Source organism: Phyllostomus discolor, chromosome 4 (genome assembly GCF_004126475.2).
Source record: "Phyllostomus discolor isolate MPI-MPIP mPhyDis1 chromosome 4, mPhyDis1.pri.v3, whole genome shotgun sequence".
In the NCBI taxonomy this organism is placed as follows: Eukaryota; Metazoa; Chordata; class Mammalia; order Chiroptera; family Phyllostomidae; genus Phyllostomus; species Phyllostomus discolor.
Genome location: NC_040906.2, coordinates 181459467 through 181474434, shown reverse-complemented (window position 1 = coordinate 181474434; position 14968 = coordinate 181459467). Strand labels below are relative to the sequence as shown.

At 36.8% G+C, this 14968-nt stretch overlaps 1 protein-coding gene across 8 annotated transcripts in view; it reads left to right on the top strand.

The window, feature by feature from the left end:
• Positions 1-14968, top strand: part of PTPRK (protein tyrosine phosphatase receptor type K) — a 490478-nt gene that overhangs the window by 186818 nt on the left and 288692 nt on the right. The gene's annotated exons all lie outside the window — the stretch shown is intronic.

The window sequence follows — 14968 nt, the reverse complement described above, 5'->3', positions numbered from 1 at the left end:
ATTTGTTATTTAAAAATTTAACTATTTCTTCAGGTTATGTTAGTCTTTACTTCCAAGGGAGGGAAAAATTCAATGCATTGTTTTAATTGCTTCGTTTGAGTTGATTCTCTATTTGTTAAAAGCCTTTCACTTCATAGATACTGTTTCACAGGTAAAGCTCTTCAGTCAGGGTTATGTGTCATTGAGAGTTCAACGAGCTTTCATTAGGTAACAGTTGATTCCATTATTCCAGAACAGAAAGGTGTTTTTATTCCGCCTGGGAGAGCCATCTGCTTTGGGAGGTCCAAAGCTTTGGTAGGGCTGCATGCATGGTAGCTAGACTGGTGCAAGTGTGTGAAACTAATGCTAAAATACTGGAGGAAAGCTCGATGGGCACAACTCTGATAACAGTCGGTTCATTACTGCCGTTGCATCGTCATACTAACTTCACAGGGAATCTGTTATTGGGGCTTAGCACTAAAAAGAAAAGCCCCACGATTCAGCAAAATAAAACTATCAATGTATTCAGACTCCTTAAAAGATCCAAATTACGAATTAAATTTTTACAAATCTAATTACAAAGCAAAATGGTTAAAAATTTGGGTACTGGAGTCATATTGCCTGTATTCAACCTGATTTGCTCTTTGCTACCTGTGTACATGGTTAAGGAATCAAACTGTTATACCTTAAAATAAAACATAGAAGTAGAGTTTGATAAACCCAACAAGTAATATATCTGTGTTACTAGGCTTCTGTTGCTTGCTGACAAAGAAATGGCATACATTCATCACTTTTTCCTTATTTTCCTAAGCTCTATCTTTGAGTCATTGATATTAATAACTTTTTAATTTCTTAAAAAATTTATTTTCAGGGAGAGGGGGAGGGAGAAACATCAATCACACTCCCAGCTGGAGACCTGGCCTGCAACCCAGGCATGTGCCCTGACAGGGAACAAAGCTGGCAGCCTTTCAGTTCACAGGCAGCTAGCTGCTCAATCCACTGAGCCACCCAGCCAGGGTGATATTAATAATTTTTTTGATGTCACAGATTCTGCAATATTAATGTTGAGTTATAGTACCTAGAACTGGATGGACGCTTTTTGTTCAGTCTCATTTGCATGACCAAGCCCTCTAGTTTACATGGACCTACAGTGTGTTTAATAAGCAAGCAGTGAAAGAAGTTTCTGGGAGAGTTTCAGCTTGGCCAGTAAGATCTTTTTGGAGATCTCTTGTCACGGAACAAGATAAGGAAATAAAAGAACCCATGGGTAAATGTCTCCTTGTTGCAGGTTGCAATTTGAGCCACAGATCATTTTTAAGTGATTACTTTGCTTCCACATATTTTTACTTAACTTGCAAAACTTAACAATCAATGAAAACAAATAGCAGAGTAGAACATTTTTCATGTGCATAGTGCTCAATAAATTATTTGGTTGATGTTTTCATCGATTCTGTCATTTAGATACATACTTGTACCTGTATGTCAGTTATTAGAAACAACCAGCTCGACATAAACTATATTTATGTAGCCTTTTTGCTATTAGGAAATAGCATGAAACACATTTGACTGTTGCTTAATGCAGAAGCTTTATGGATTTAAAAAAAAAAGTAAAACATTCCTATTGCAATGTGTCATGTTAGCTGCTTATTCATTTTAATTCTTATAAAAAGGAAAACTGAATAATTTTTAACTTTTTCCCAGACTCTAGGTTAAGTAAAAATTATTCTCCTTTCTTCCATTGTTTACTCAATTTCTCTTCTCCAGAGAATTTACACTCTAAACTTCTTATTAAACATTTTTAATACTCTCATTTTTCTAGTTATTTTTACTTTTTTGTATTTCTAGAGAGGAGGCCTATATTTCCTCTAATCAACCCCCTTCTCACACAGTTTTTACAGCAATAAAACTACCAAAAAGAAAATAGTCCCAGAGTGCCACTACTTTTAATCAACTTGGACTAATCTTTGGATAGAGGATACTCCTGGAAATGGGGGGGAATCCCCTCATTTTTTGTGACAGAGCTCCCTAATTTACATGTACCTGTGTGCTGCTCTCTTTCCCATTTTTCTGTTGAACTAAGAATCTGAAACAGCTACAGCATATCCTTGCTATCACTTGTGCTTCTCAGTGATTCCATCTTGCCAGATGCCTGAACAGGAAGCTGACGTGGTAATTTAATTACTCATGATGGGTATTATTCAATAATGAGGAGATACTAGATTTTAACCCCAAGAAATTTAACCTCTGATTTGAAAAAGGAAAAAATAATATACATAAAATAGTGAAATAAAAGCAAAAATGATATTCCAAATAATGAATTTGGTTGCCTGGCAGATCAGGATGAGGCTCATGAACTTTGGGGCTGCCTTCTGGGGTGAATTTTGACTCTTATTTCTCAGCCCTGCAGAATTCGACATGGTTCTTAATCTCTTTGACTGCAGTTTCCTCCTCTAAAAAGGGAAAATCACAATAGTTTCTACTCATTGGATTATTATATCACATAAATAATTATATATATGTGTGTGTATTATATATATATTATTTTTAGAAAAGTGACAGAAGGCATGTGTTTATCATAAAGTTTAGTTAATATTATAATGGATAAACAAAATTTGCAGACTCCACTGGATTTAATATGTGCTGATAATTTTCTTCTGTTTCGAAAGCATGCTATTTAAAAACAAGGCTTTATTATTATTATTTTTGAGCAGTTTCAGGTTCACAGCAAAACTGAGGGGAAAGTACAAAGATTTACCATATACTCCCCACCCCCACACATGCATAGACTCCCCTATAATCTACATCAACCACCAGAGTGGTACTCAATCGATGGACCTACATTGACATCAGGATCACTCGAAGTCCATAGTTAATTTTAAGGTTCACTCCTGGTGTTGTGCATTCTAAGAGGACGACAAATGTATGACACGTGTCCATCATTATAGTTTCATACAGAGTTTTTCCACTGCCCAGAAAACCCTCTGTGCGCCACCTATACTTCCCTCCCCCTTCACGCTGTTTTTCCTAGTTGTTTTTTTTTTTTTAATGTTAACATACTTGGCACCTTATTAGCATAAGGTCAAACCATGCTAAACCCCTGAGGATACAGGCAAAGTCCCTCTTCTCATAACCTTATAGTCTAGGTTGGCACTGTAGGAGATCATAATGTAAATCAGATGTGGGGTCTAGCCTTAAGGAGCCTCGTCCAGATGGGAAATGTGAAACATAAATAGATTAACTTTGAAATAGTATAGCAATTGTTAAGTGACTTAAGAGAGATATAAAATGTAGTGGGGAAAATGAAAACAAAGTGTAGATTTGTTTCCAAAGTAATTTGAGGCCGAAGTAGGACTAGAATTCTTGCCTCTGATTCTTCTGTTTCAGATTATTATGCTTCCCATTGTACCACATTGTTTCTCTTAAACCACACTATTTGGAGCTAACACTTTCTGCAGTGGAACAAGAAAAGGAAATGTAAATTTTATGAAGTAAGCACTGCAGTGAAACCCTGATATATGGAGCTGTTTCTCACCTGTGTCTTCAAAACAATAGATGTCTCTTTTTCTCAGCATACAAATTAGAAAAAGTATCATATTATATTTGTTTTATTTGCCATGGTCACAAAGTGCTAGTTTTGCCTGGTCTTCTAGGCTTCAAATAAGTACTGTAACATTTTAAATTGATTAATAAGTAGAAGTGAAAAGAAAAAAAAACCCATTATGAGGCATTATCTCGGTGTTAAATTTCAATGGAAGATCAGCACTCTTCTTGAAAGTGTAATTTTCTCCTCTCTGGAAATCTGACCTGTCTTGTATTTATAAAACTAAGTTCTGCTTTGGGATTAAATCCATTAGTTTCTTACTGAACAGTGAGGTTGTTACCAAATGAGGCAGGCAGACATAACTTCCAAAACTATTAGTGAAAACCTAATCTGCTGTTTTCCATTAACTGGGTGCACATCATTAATCACAAAAATGATGCGTGATGAAAACCACAGGGGTTTGGCCAGAAATTAGAAAGTGATAATATAGCAGAATGTGGGGGTTTTTTTTGTTTTTAAACCCCTGAATTCACTGAGAAACAAACACTGAACTTTTGCAACCCGTTTTCTTAACATTTTTCATTGGTTTGAAAAAAATTGTAAGAACTGGATAGGCATGGAATTTTCTGTTTTTGTTTCGTTTTTAAAGGTTTATGTTAACATGTATTGCACTGATATTTTGGCAATGGGATGATTTTTACACTCCAGGGATACTGCTGGCTTTGAATCTAAGAAGACTGGGACTTAAACCAAGGGAGTGTTTAGTTAAAATAAAGAATCTCTAAAAGATTGATCCTTGGAGATAAGGGCTGAAGTAAGAACATGCTCATGAACCATCTGTGCAAAATGTGAGGAGGAGTAGATGTCACTCCTGTGCCATACATAGCTCTTCCAAATTCAGCCAGGTAGAGAGCCCTGTTGAAGAAAGGAGGCTCGGCTTTCCTTTCTTGGAGGGATTAGTCTGCTGGGTGCCGTAACCAGATACTGAAGACTGGGTGGCTGGGACAACAGAACTTTATTTCTCTCAGACTGGAAAGCCCAAACATCTGGGTGGTGGCCTGTTTGGGTCCTGGTGAGGGGCCTCTTCCTGGCTTGCAGATGGCCCCTCCCACTGGGTCCTCACTTGGTGTGGCCACATAAACTCTGGAGTCTCTTGCTCCTCTTATAAGGGCACCAGGCCTATCAGATTAGTGTCCCGTCCTTACGATCTCATTTAACTTTACCTCCCAAAGGTCCTGTCTCCAAATATAGTCTCATTGGGGATTAGGCTTTCAATACATGGATTTTTTTTTTTTTTTTTTTGGTGGGAGAGACAGGGAGGATACAATTCAGTCATTAACACTAGGTATAGCCGATAGCTGTAACTTCTTCATTTATAAGCATTATAAATGACTCTGGCTCATTATGTTGTATAACAATGTTACAGATTTTATTAATTTTTTATTCAATAGTCCTTCTTTTCTCTTCCACATTGGCCAGACTCCCACCCACCTCGCTTACTTTCACAACTTCCTTTGCCCGTGAGGGTGGCTGTGTGACGCAAGTCTGGCCAGAGAGTTATGGTGGGGAAAGATGTTCCTCTCAGGTAAAAAGACAGAGGCAAGTTGTTACCTGAGATTATAATGCTTGAAGCTACTACAGTTACCATGTGACTGTGAGGTAGGAGAAAACAAACTAAGGGTGACAGAAGAAAGTATGGAAGGAGGAGGAGCCAGGGTCTTACTCTCAGGTCAAATAATAAAAAATAATAATAATAAACAGTTTTTAAACCACTTTTAGGTGGGCATTTCTCTATACGGGCAAAAGCATCTTAATGTGCCATGTCACACCTTTTTTCAACTTTCGTGTCGTCACACTTATCACCACATCGTTTACAGATGAAACGTGAAACACTTGGGGAAATTAAAAGTATTCCTATCTGCCCTGGCTGGCGTAGCTCAGTGGATTGAGTGCGGGCTGCGAACCAGGCATTGCAGGTTTGATTCCCAGTCAGGGCACATGCCTAAGTTGCAGGCCATGACCCCCAGCAACTGCACATTGAAGTTTCTCTCTCTCTCTCCCTCCCCCCTCTAAAAATAAATAAAATCTTAAAAAAACTATGGTAATTTAACATAAAAAAAGTATTTGATTGAAACAATTCATGGTTTTCAGCTCAGGTGTAGAGAGAAGACACTTGAAACTTTCAATAGGTCTGTCAGGCAATAAATCAGTGACTGAAGGAAGCAGAAAGAAAGGAAGAGAAAGTCATCTGCTGGGTGTCCACCATGTGTAAGACACTGAGCTGGATACTTCATGTATGTCACCTTGTCTGGTTTTAATATTTGCTGTATTTCACCATGTATAATGCATACCCATGCTTTTAAGCAACACCCATGTATAATGTACATCCTTAGTACCACCCACGTATAATGTGAATTCTTGTTTTCTCCCAAGATATTTGAGCAAAAATGCATGTATTATACATGGCAAAACATGGAAATCAAGTGTGTGGATGAAAAAAGGGCTCTGTAATAAATCTAACTGAAAGTAACTTCACAGGGTGATTTGATCATAAATTTCTGACAGGGTAGTCATGCCTCAAGCCTATAACTTTTTTTGTGAAAGTTTCTCTTAGCCTTAAGCAAGCCTTGTCCATCATTTTGTGCATCTGTGTTAACACACCTTTGAAATGCCTCCTTTTCAGACCCCTTGGAAGCCTAACCATCCTCTAGGGCACATAATTTTGTTACTGTATTTTGCCGTGTATTATTTGCAATTTTTTGTCCAAATTTTTGAGGGAAAAAACTAAGGATGTGCATTAATACATGGGTAGTACTAATTCTGTATCTATATAAAAGTTTTTAATTCTTTTATTTATGCTTATGCATTAAAAGTGTAACTCTAGAAAGCCATAATGATATCCAATGCAAAATAGTACCCAGGAATATGGTAATTAGTTTTGTTTGTAAATACAAATACATAAAAAATTGAATTAAAAATTAAAACAAACAATTTTTTACTTGAAGATTTGGGCCAAAATTATGGGTGCACGTTATATATGAGAGTCAATTATACATGGCAAAATATGATAATTACTGTGTAATCTGATCTTTGCCTTGCTTTCTTCTACCTTCTTGTAATCTTCTTTACATTCCCTCCTTGATTTTAAATGTATAAAAGAAATCGCAGAACTGTCATTTCTGGGGAGCTTTTGAGATCTTATGTCCTGGTATTGTCAGTTTTTTCAAATAAACTCAGAAAACATCTGTACGGGCTTGAATGTTTCTAACTTGAATTGTTAAGTGAAGGTTTCTTATCTGTTGCATGGACTAAGTTGCTGCCAAGTTTGTGGCCAAAATTATTCCCCTTTCTCTTCTTTCGTGATTTAATCTTGCTATTAAGTGTTTGGACTTGAGCCATATCAGTGACTTCTGAAATTAGTCATAACTAGATAGGCTGATTTTAGTTATGGCAACAGTCAGTTCCTACCACGGGCACTTGGGTTCATTTTTATTCTGGCAAAATACATGTTATTAAGGAAGCAGCCTCTTGCTGCTGATTTTTCATCTTAATGATTCCCTAGTTGTTTCATTTAAAGTGCTCCAAATGGATTTGGAAAAACTCCCACGTTATTATAGTCATTACTTTCTTACAACATAACCATGTGAGGGTGACTTCTCTCTGGTTCCTGACGGCGATTTGCTTTTTTTTATAAAGCATCAGCTTTGCTTTCCTGTTAGACTCTGTTTGCATTGATTCACTGACAAAATTTACAGTTTGTAAATAAATGTAAACAAATGAAGAGGAGAGTCTTTCTGGTTAACACGATGATCATTGCAAGTGTATGACAGCAATCTCTTGTTTTTCCACTAAGTCATACCTGTTTTTATTTAGCATAGCAGGAGCTGTCAACTGCCCCTTACTAATTATTTTGAGAAATACATCTATGAAATTAATTCATTTTCCGTTTAATCGCAGTTAAAATTCATGAGCGGTAAGGAGAGTTAGGTAGTGTTTTTCTCTTAGGAGGTTGTTTTCCCCAAGGTGACTGGGGAAGAGACGTGATCCAAGAGTGGCAGGAGAGATTTGCTTGCCCACTCGCTTACATTTAGCCTTGTGTGTTGCATCTGAGTTAGTGCACTTCCCATTCCATGCCTCCTACATCTCTGTGGAAGTTATTTCACACACTTTTAACAGGCAGATTTTCGTGTGTCAAGATTAGAAAAAAGTGCATTTTACTGGGGCAGAGTTCATAGTCAAACACACAAAAAATGGAAGAACTCCTTCTTATCAGTTTAATGATGTTTCTGACAATGCTGTGCCATTTAGTAGTACAATACCATGTCATATAAAAATACAGATAACAATTTAAAATCAATTTTCTCAGTTTTTTTGCCTATTGACTTTGATAGTTAATTGGAATTGGTCTTTTTTGGAGTTCTTTTGAGTTTCTGTACAACTTGAATTTCTGTGTGACCTCTGTGTCCATTTCCATTTCAAAGGCTAATTTTTTTTTTTCCAATTCAAACTGCCTGTGGTTGGTATGTGAGCAAAATATTGGGTTTTCATGGGCAAAACAAAACTTAGTGACACTATGTTTTTATCTAAATTTTAACTTTTATGCTGTGGTAATTTCAGTTTCAATACTTAGAACAATTTATATAAATAATAAAAGGATGTAATTATCTATTTTACTTTTTTAATTAAGGGGTTGTATTAAACAAAATATAAGGGAAATATCAGAAAAATGTATAGTCTGTAACTATTTTACTCTTTCTTTAGATAATACTGTATATAATCTACTTCTGTTGTTAGTAATACAAAGTGGAATATAAAGGAAAACAAACTTTAAACACCGAAAATAAAAGTATCCACTTATCTAGAAGACAATTTATGGTTAATTTTATCTGTCATGCTTTTCAAAAGATTTTTTTAAAAACATTATTTATTTATTTATTTTGAGAGAGGGGAAGGGAGGGAGAAGGAGAGGGAGAGAAACATCAATGTGTGGTTACCTCTCTCTCACCCCCTACCTCGGACTTGGCCTGCAACCCAGGCATGTTCCCTGACCGGGAATCGAGCCAGTAACCCTTTGGTTCACAGGCCAACATTTAATCTAGTGAGCCACACCAGCTAGGGCTCAAAAGATGTTTTTAAAACTTATTATAAAACTTGCTGCTACATCTTGTTTCTGCATTTAGTTATATAAATAACTATTGCACACACCTCTAGAATTCTCTGATGAGATTTGGATTCTCAATATTCTCTGAATGGTCTTTTAAAAATCATTTTCCTCAGCTTTCTGTAAACAGTAAATGAATTCTCATTTTATGTTAAAAAATAAGGTCTATAGTCACAAATTTATATCAAGTAATAATTCAATAAAGTAATAAAGAATGGAAAACTTTCAGCACCTAGGGATCAAAATTCGTTTTAAACGTAAACATCTTTAGATCCAGGTGTTTTGCAATAGCAGCACTAATGTAATTCTTGGAAATAGACACAGCATCTCTCAGGTTAATTTTTATTAAAAGTCACTTGTGGTTTGTTTGTGAACTTCAATAATGGAGGCCTACATGGGGGTGAAGGGTAAATTTCTTTTGGGGGTGGTGGCTGTATTGCTATTTGTTTTCTTTCATGTTTTACATTCTTTCTATTTGCTTTTTAACCCCCTCTCCCCTTTTTTGGCAGGGCATTGGTAAGCAGAACAATAAATATATGACCAAATGACTTTATTACATTGGGTACTGTGACTTGATGCATGAGAGAGGTGGAAGATCTCACTCCTACGTAGGGAATATAGAGTTGACAGACAATAACATCGAGGCTATCTTATTTATAGGGTAAAGCTTCGAACTAGATGCCCTTTGGCCTGTGTTCAATACCAGGGCCACTGGTCAATGCCTCTGTTCTTTGAGTGACTGTTTTGTGGGCCTTTTTGAGTTTCAGTCCCTGCTAGACTGGATGATAGCTAGTCACTTACTACTCAGATTTTTTTTATGAAATTCGAAGGAAGTAATGAAAACTGCAAAGTGGTATAGGTCAAGTTCTGATTTACAAGTGAAAGAAACCAACTAAAGCTAGCAAAGTTGGAAAGAGGCAGAACTGAAAAGATTTGGGATTCTCTCACACCAGTTAAGGGAACTGGAATATCCAAGACTGAAGAAGACATGGCATCCAGAGCAGTCCTGAGGACATTACTTTGTCTCTGAAGGTTGACTATGAATGACTCGTTTACTTATCCATTCCACAAATGTTTATCCAGCAAACTAATCTGTACTGGGTACCATTCTTGCTGCTAGAGATCTATAGTGCTGAGTATGTCTCAAGGTTCCTGTTCTCCCAGGAATTGCAGTGTAAGAATGGAAGGGGGAAAACAGATAAACAAATGAGAGAAAGATCAGAATACAATAATCACTAAGCAGGTAATTAGAATAATGTGAGAGTTAAATGTCTTGGAAACCAACTTGGACCAGGTGGCTAAGAAAGAATTATTGGAGAAGGTAATGTTCACCTGGAGATCGAAATGGTGCAAAGGACCCAGGGACCGATAATTTTCCTGATCTTTATCAGGGAAATACATTAGAGACAGAGCAAACCGCTCATCCAAGGCCCCGAATCTGGAAGATTAACATGGTGGCGATACGAAGACAAGCATAATGGTCAAAGGGGAATCTTTTGAAGATGAGATGGTTATGTTCTAGTTATGTGGAGCTTTGTAATCCAAGTGAAAAGTTTGAACACTCTGAGATTTCTATCAAGGGGTCCTATTTACTTATTTTTGGCCTCATCTACACGTTTCAGATTTATATTCCTTGTTATTACGCTGCTTACTCTCCAGTCACAGCTTTAAGTGTGCACCGTCTCGATAATGGTAACAACAGTTTCCTGTTTCGTCTTACCTTAAATTCTGATAAATCAATTACTCTTTTGGGATGCTAATTTACTGATATTGAGCTCCTCCGATTTTGTCAATACTTCCTTTGTGGTCAAAATGATTAGCCTTCATTTGAGGTCCTTCATAATTTAGCCTCAGTCAACAGCTCCGGTCTCTCTACCATTATATTTTACAGACACCTCTGATTTAGTCAGACTGAAAACTGCTCTCTCTAATTGTTCTTTGAACAGTTTGAGAACTGTGTGTGTGTGTGTGTGTGTGTGTGTGTGTGTGTATTTACACATGATGTATCTACCTTCTAAAATGCCCTTGTTTCTTCCTTTCTTTTGCCTACATTCCATTTATCCTTTAAGACTCACCTTTATGCCCACTTCTACTAAGAAGACTTTGCTAGACGTATCACTTCTTGTATGTGTATTGCTTACATTGCTATTCAGATATTTAGCCTGTCATACTTCAGATAAATTTATGTCTCTAATTATATATGTTTGAAAATGCTGTGATGAAACGATGGGAAAACAGTTATCTGAGGGAGATGAAGCATTCCTATCAGCTGTCTTGTATTGTTATTTAACTCAGTGCCCAAAGGACCACAGAAATCCATACTCTGAAAGGAGCTCCAGGAAGGAAGCAGTGCACAGGCTCAGGGGTCAGACTAGAGTGGAGGTGGATCTGGGTATGTGAAGGCGGGAGTAAAAGGGGTTTAGGTTTCATTGCTGCAAGGCATAGAGAGTGCCCACACTGCTCAGAAATGAGAATGATCACTCTGGGTGACGGGACTTTATACAGGTCTGAGGTGGAGGGTTTTAAAATGAGGAATAATGATAAATGGTATTGAATAGATTGGACTCTATGATTGAGAAATTTCCAAATCCAGGTCAAGGGATTTTTAAAAAAATATTAAATAAACTATAAAATAAAAATAAACATAGAAATAAAGAAGAAAACAAAAAATTTATTTTGATTTCTACATCCTTGTGGACTGCTCACAAGAATCTAATAAGCAGAGTGTGATGACAGTGATGATTTTTGAAAGTCATTCTTCTAAGTCTTGGCTCAGCAGATCAAAGGTGGCCCTTAACTCAGCATTTGCTGGCCCTCTCCACAATGCTATTACTCAAGCCCCATCTGTTCAAATGGACTCTTAAAGTTGTGACGTTAACTGTTTTTGGATGATGATCTGTGGGGGGCAAGGCGTATTTTTGCTACTTAGAAGAGATTTTTTGCTTAGAAGACATTTATTTGTTATGAAAGGTAATCAGGTTTTGGCAGACAAATTCATATTTAAAAGAAAAAGTCCATTCAAGGATTCTGCCTTTGTCAACAGAATTGCTAAATTTTGTTCATTTAAGCTGATTCTTTCTGCTGGGATCACTGGGGAACTTTCCCTTATTGTAAAGGATGAAGGATGTCCAGATGATGCTCTTCTCCTCCATCTGCCGGTTAAATCCTTAATCTCCTACACCTGGGTGGCTTTAAATCTTTTATTTGTTTTATCTACCAGTGGTTCCAAGTCAGACAAGTTCTTCATCACATATGCCAAGTAAGTTTCCTTGTGCCATAAAAGGGCATGCTGTGCCCCACGATCTCCTGGAAAATAAAGTGGGTTGCTGTTCAAAAATGGACTTGCCAGTTTTAATGCAACCCAGTTAGTAAATGGCATTCGCTCCCTGTACAACCAGAAGTGCCCTATTGATTGGCAGCAGGAAGCTCCTTGTTCACATTGAGATTTCCTTTTGTGGGATTTCTAGCCCCTGTAAATCGTCAGTGTGCTGCCTTTGTGGTGGAACAAAAGGCCCTTTTCTGCTTTTCTCATTGCCATTTGCTTCTCTGTTTGGAACCAGTTGAGTTATTTAGTCATGGGTCTGAGTTGTAAGGCACAGAAATTTGAAATGTGTTTGTGTTTGGGTCTTTGTCAGGGTTCTTTTTGGAAAAGAGTCAAACAAAAAATCCAGGAGGCAAAGTTATCCACTGCTTCTTAGTTATCTCTGTACTGACTTTAATTCACTCAGCTAACTTGTTAAGAGGTTATGCTCCCAGTTGACTTTCAACCTTGAACCCTGTTGTATTTCATAGAAAGCTATTGTTGCAGAAACAATCCTCACCTGAATCACATAAACCTTCCAACAAATCATCTCTGCACCCCATGAGATTATGTACCGGTATATCTATCAGCTATGTTATGGTATAATTGGGAATCAGAAGGAAAGGGACTTTCTCTGTTCTGCAAGTTAAGGCCTATACAGGTATCTATAACTAACTTGGTAAAACATGTTGCTTGTTAGGCCAAGACAAGGGTATATAGCTCAGTAAGCTTGGAAAGGGAAGGGGAGGGGAGAGGAGGGGAGGAGAATGGAGGGGAGGGGAGAGGAAAAAAGGAAAAAGGAAAGACACCAGGCTGTCCAATACCTTTGTATTTCTGATGAGCCATTATATAAATGCATGGAAGGTTTCTAGAATCAGGGACTGGAACTTTTATTTTTTAAATGTTGTTGCTGCTACTAGAAAGACAGTGGATAAGGGAGATTTTTTAAACCAAACTATAATTTGTGATTATATTGCTCGGAGAGAGTGAACTGGTATTGGTGTGAAATTTGGAAATTTTCTATTAAGATGATATTTATTATCTTTGAAAATAAAGATAAATTATTTAAAATTATGAATATTTTAATTTGGAGGGGATCATTTGGAACATATGCATTAGAGAGGAATTTGTACTTTTTATCACAACCAGACTACGAAAAAAGACTTTAATTTCTAAATGTTATTACAGTTCTCTGCTTCAGCAATACAAAGCAGTAAGACCTATAAAAAATTAATGACAACTTCTGATGTAACAGACTCTGGGAGCAGTAAATCTGGAGAGAGGAGGGCCAAGCCGTTTTATGGAGCAGGCCTTATATCCCCAGTATTGCTGTTGCTTTGTGTAGTGTCTGAGCCCTGTTTCCAGACCAGGACTGCTGCATCTGCTTCGGGCACTTCTGTTTGGAAGGATCCTAAAGACTAATGATTGATTCTAGACTCTGAATTGCCCACCCCTCTCTGCTTTCTGCCTTTCTTCTGGAGGCCCCATTTATACCTCCCACTCCTGTCCCAAGGGAAACATTGCCCCTCTGAGGAGAGAATGTGTCCTTGGACCAGCTGCCAGGAGAATTGGGGAAAGACAGAGGTGGTGCCTCTAGCATTGCCTTTAATGACTCAAAAGCGCATGAGCGCTTAATTGGACTAGACTTTGTAGGATGTTAAAATAAATGGGAAAGGTGAACTCTTTGAATGAAGAAACTGTCCTATAGCTGAGTTGTAATTTATAGCTTTCTAACTGTTGAACGAAACATTTAATCTAGGGAATAGCAACCTTATCATGTTTAATGCCCAGGACTATAATTTTATTTATTTAAAAGTAACATATGATCTCTGTAGTTTTTTTCCTCCTGTATTGTTGGCCTTTCTCTCCAGGCCCACCCCCATAGACGCCACATGCCCACTGTCGCAGACCTCTCTCTCTCTCTCTGCAAACATGTGCAGGTTTCATCCAGCGGGAAAGTCTGGCACCCTACTTTTGTGCACACCTAGTTCTTCCAAGGGTGGTTTTTACTTCCTCTGGTTTCTCTCAAATTGTTCTCTTACACCTTACAGCTTAGCTGTTACCCTTTTCATGCATCTGACAATTCCTGTCTCAAGATGATAACATGTCTCTAATTTTTTCCAAGACCTTATTCCTCTTGACTTCTGTATCACTTTGACGGTATGGGACCCACTTTCCCTTCTGGAGATTTAAAGTCTGTAATGTCCTCGATTTTCTATGACCAGTTTAAAAAGCTATCCTTAATTTTTTTTTGTTTTTTTTCTTTCTCATTCCTATATATGTAAGCATATCTGAGTATATAGTTAATTTTCCTTTATAAATATTTATTTTGTATGAGATAAATAAAATATAATCATACATGTATATAAGGTTTTTATATAAATTTTGAATAAAATAGTAAAAATATAAAAATTTACAGAATTTATGTAAATATATGACATTTTATAAATATATGACTGTGTACAAGATATAAAGAAAAATAAAACAAATATACGTGTACCCATAATACTACACTGTTGTGTAGTATTCTGTTGTGGAGTATGCTAAGATTAAATACCCAGTCTTCTGCCTATGGATTTTTGGGTGATTTCTGGATTTTCTAATTGTATATTAAAAAACAATATTGTATATATGTACAAATTCTTGTACACATGACTTTGAGCATATATAAATATTTTGACTTGATAACACCTAAATCGTTTGCCAATATTATCAAACAATTGGCATTTCAACCAGCATTGCATTATATAAACATTTCTATTGTTACATGTTACATTAACTGTAATAATATTTGTATTGTTGGATTTTCAGATTTTTCACATTCGTACTTTTAGATTTTTCAGATTTAAAAAAATTGCATGGGAATAAAATCATAATCAAAATTTGTCTTTTTTGACTCTTTGAATTTCTCTACTGTATTTTCAGGTGTTTGTCCTTTGTGTTTCTACTTTTTTTAAGTACCTTTTTTAAGTGTCCATTCATGTCT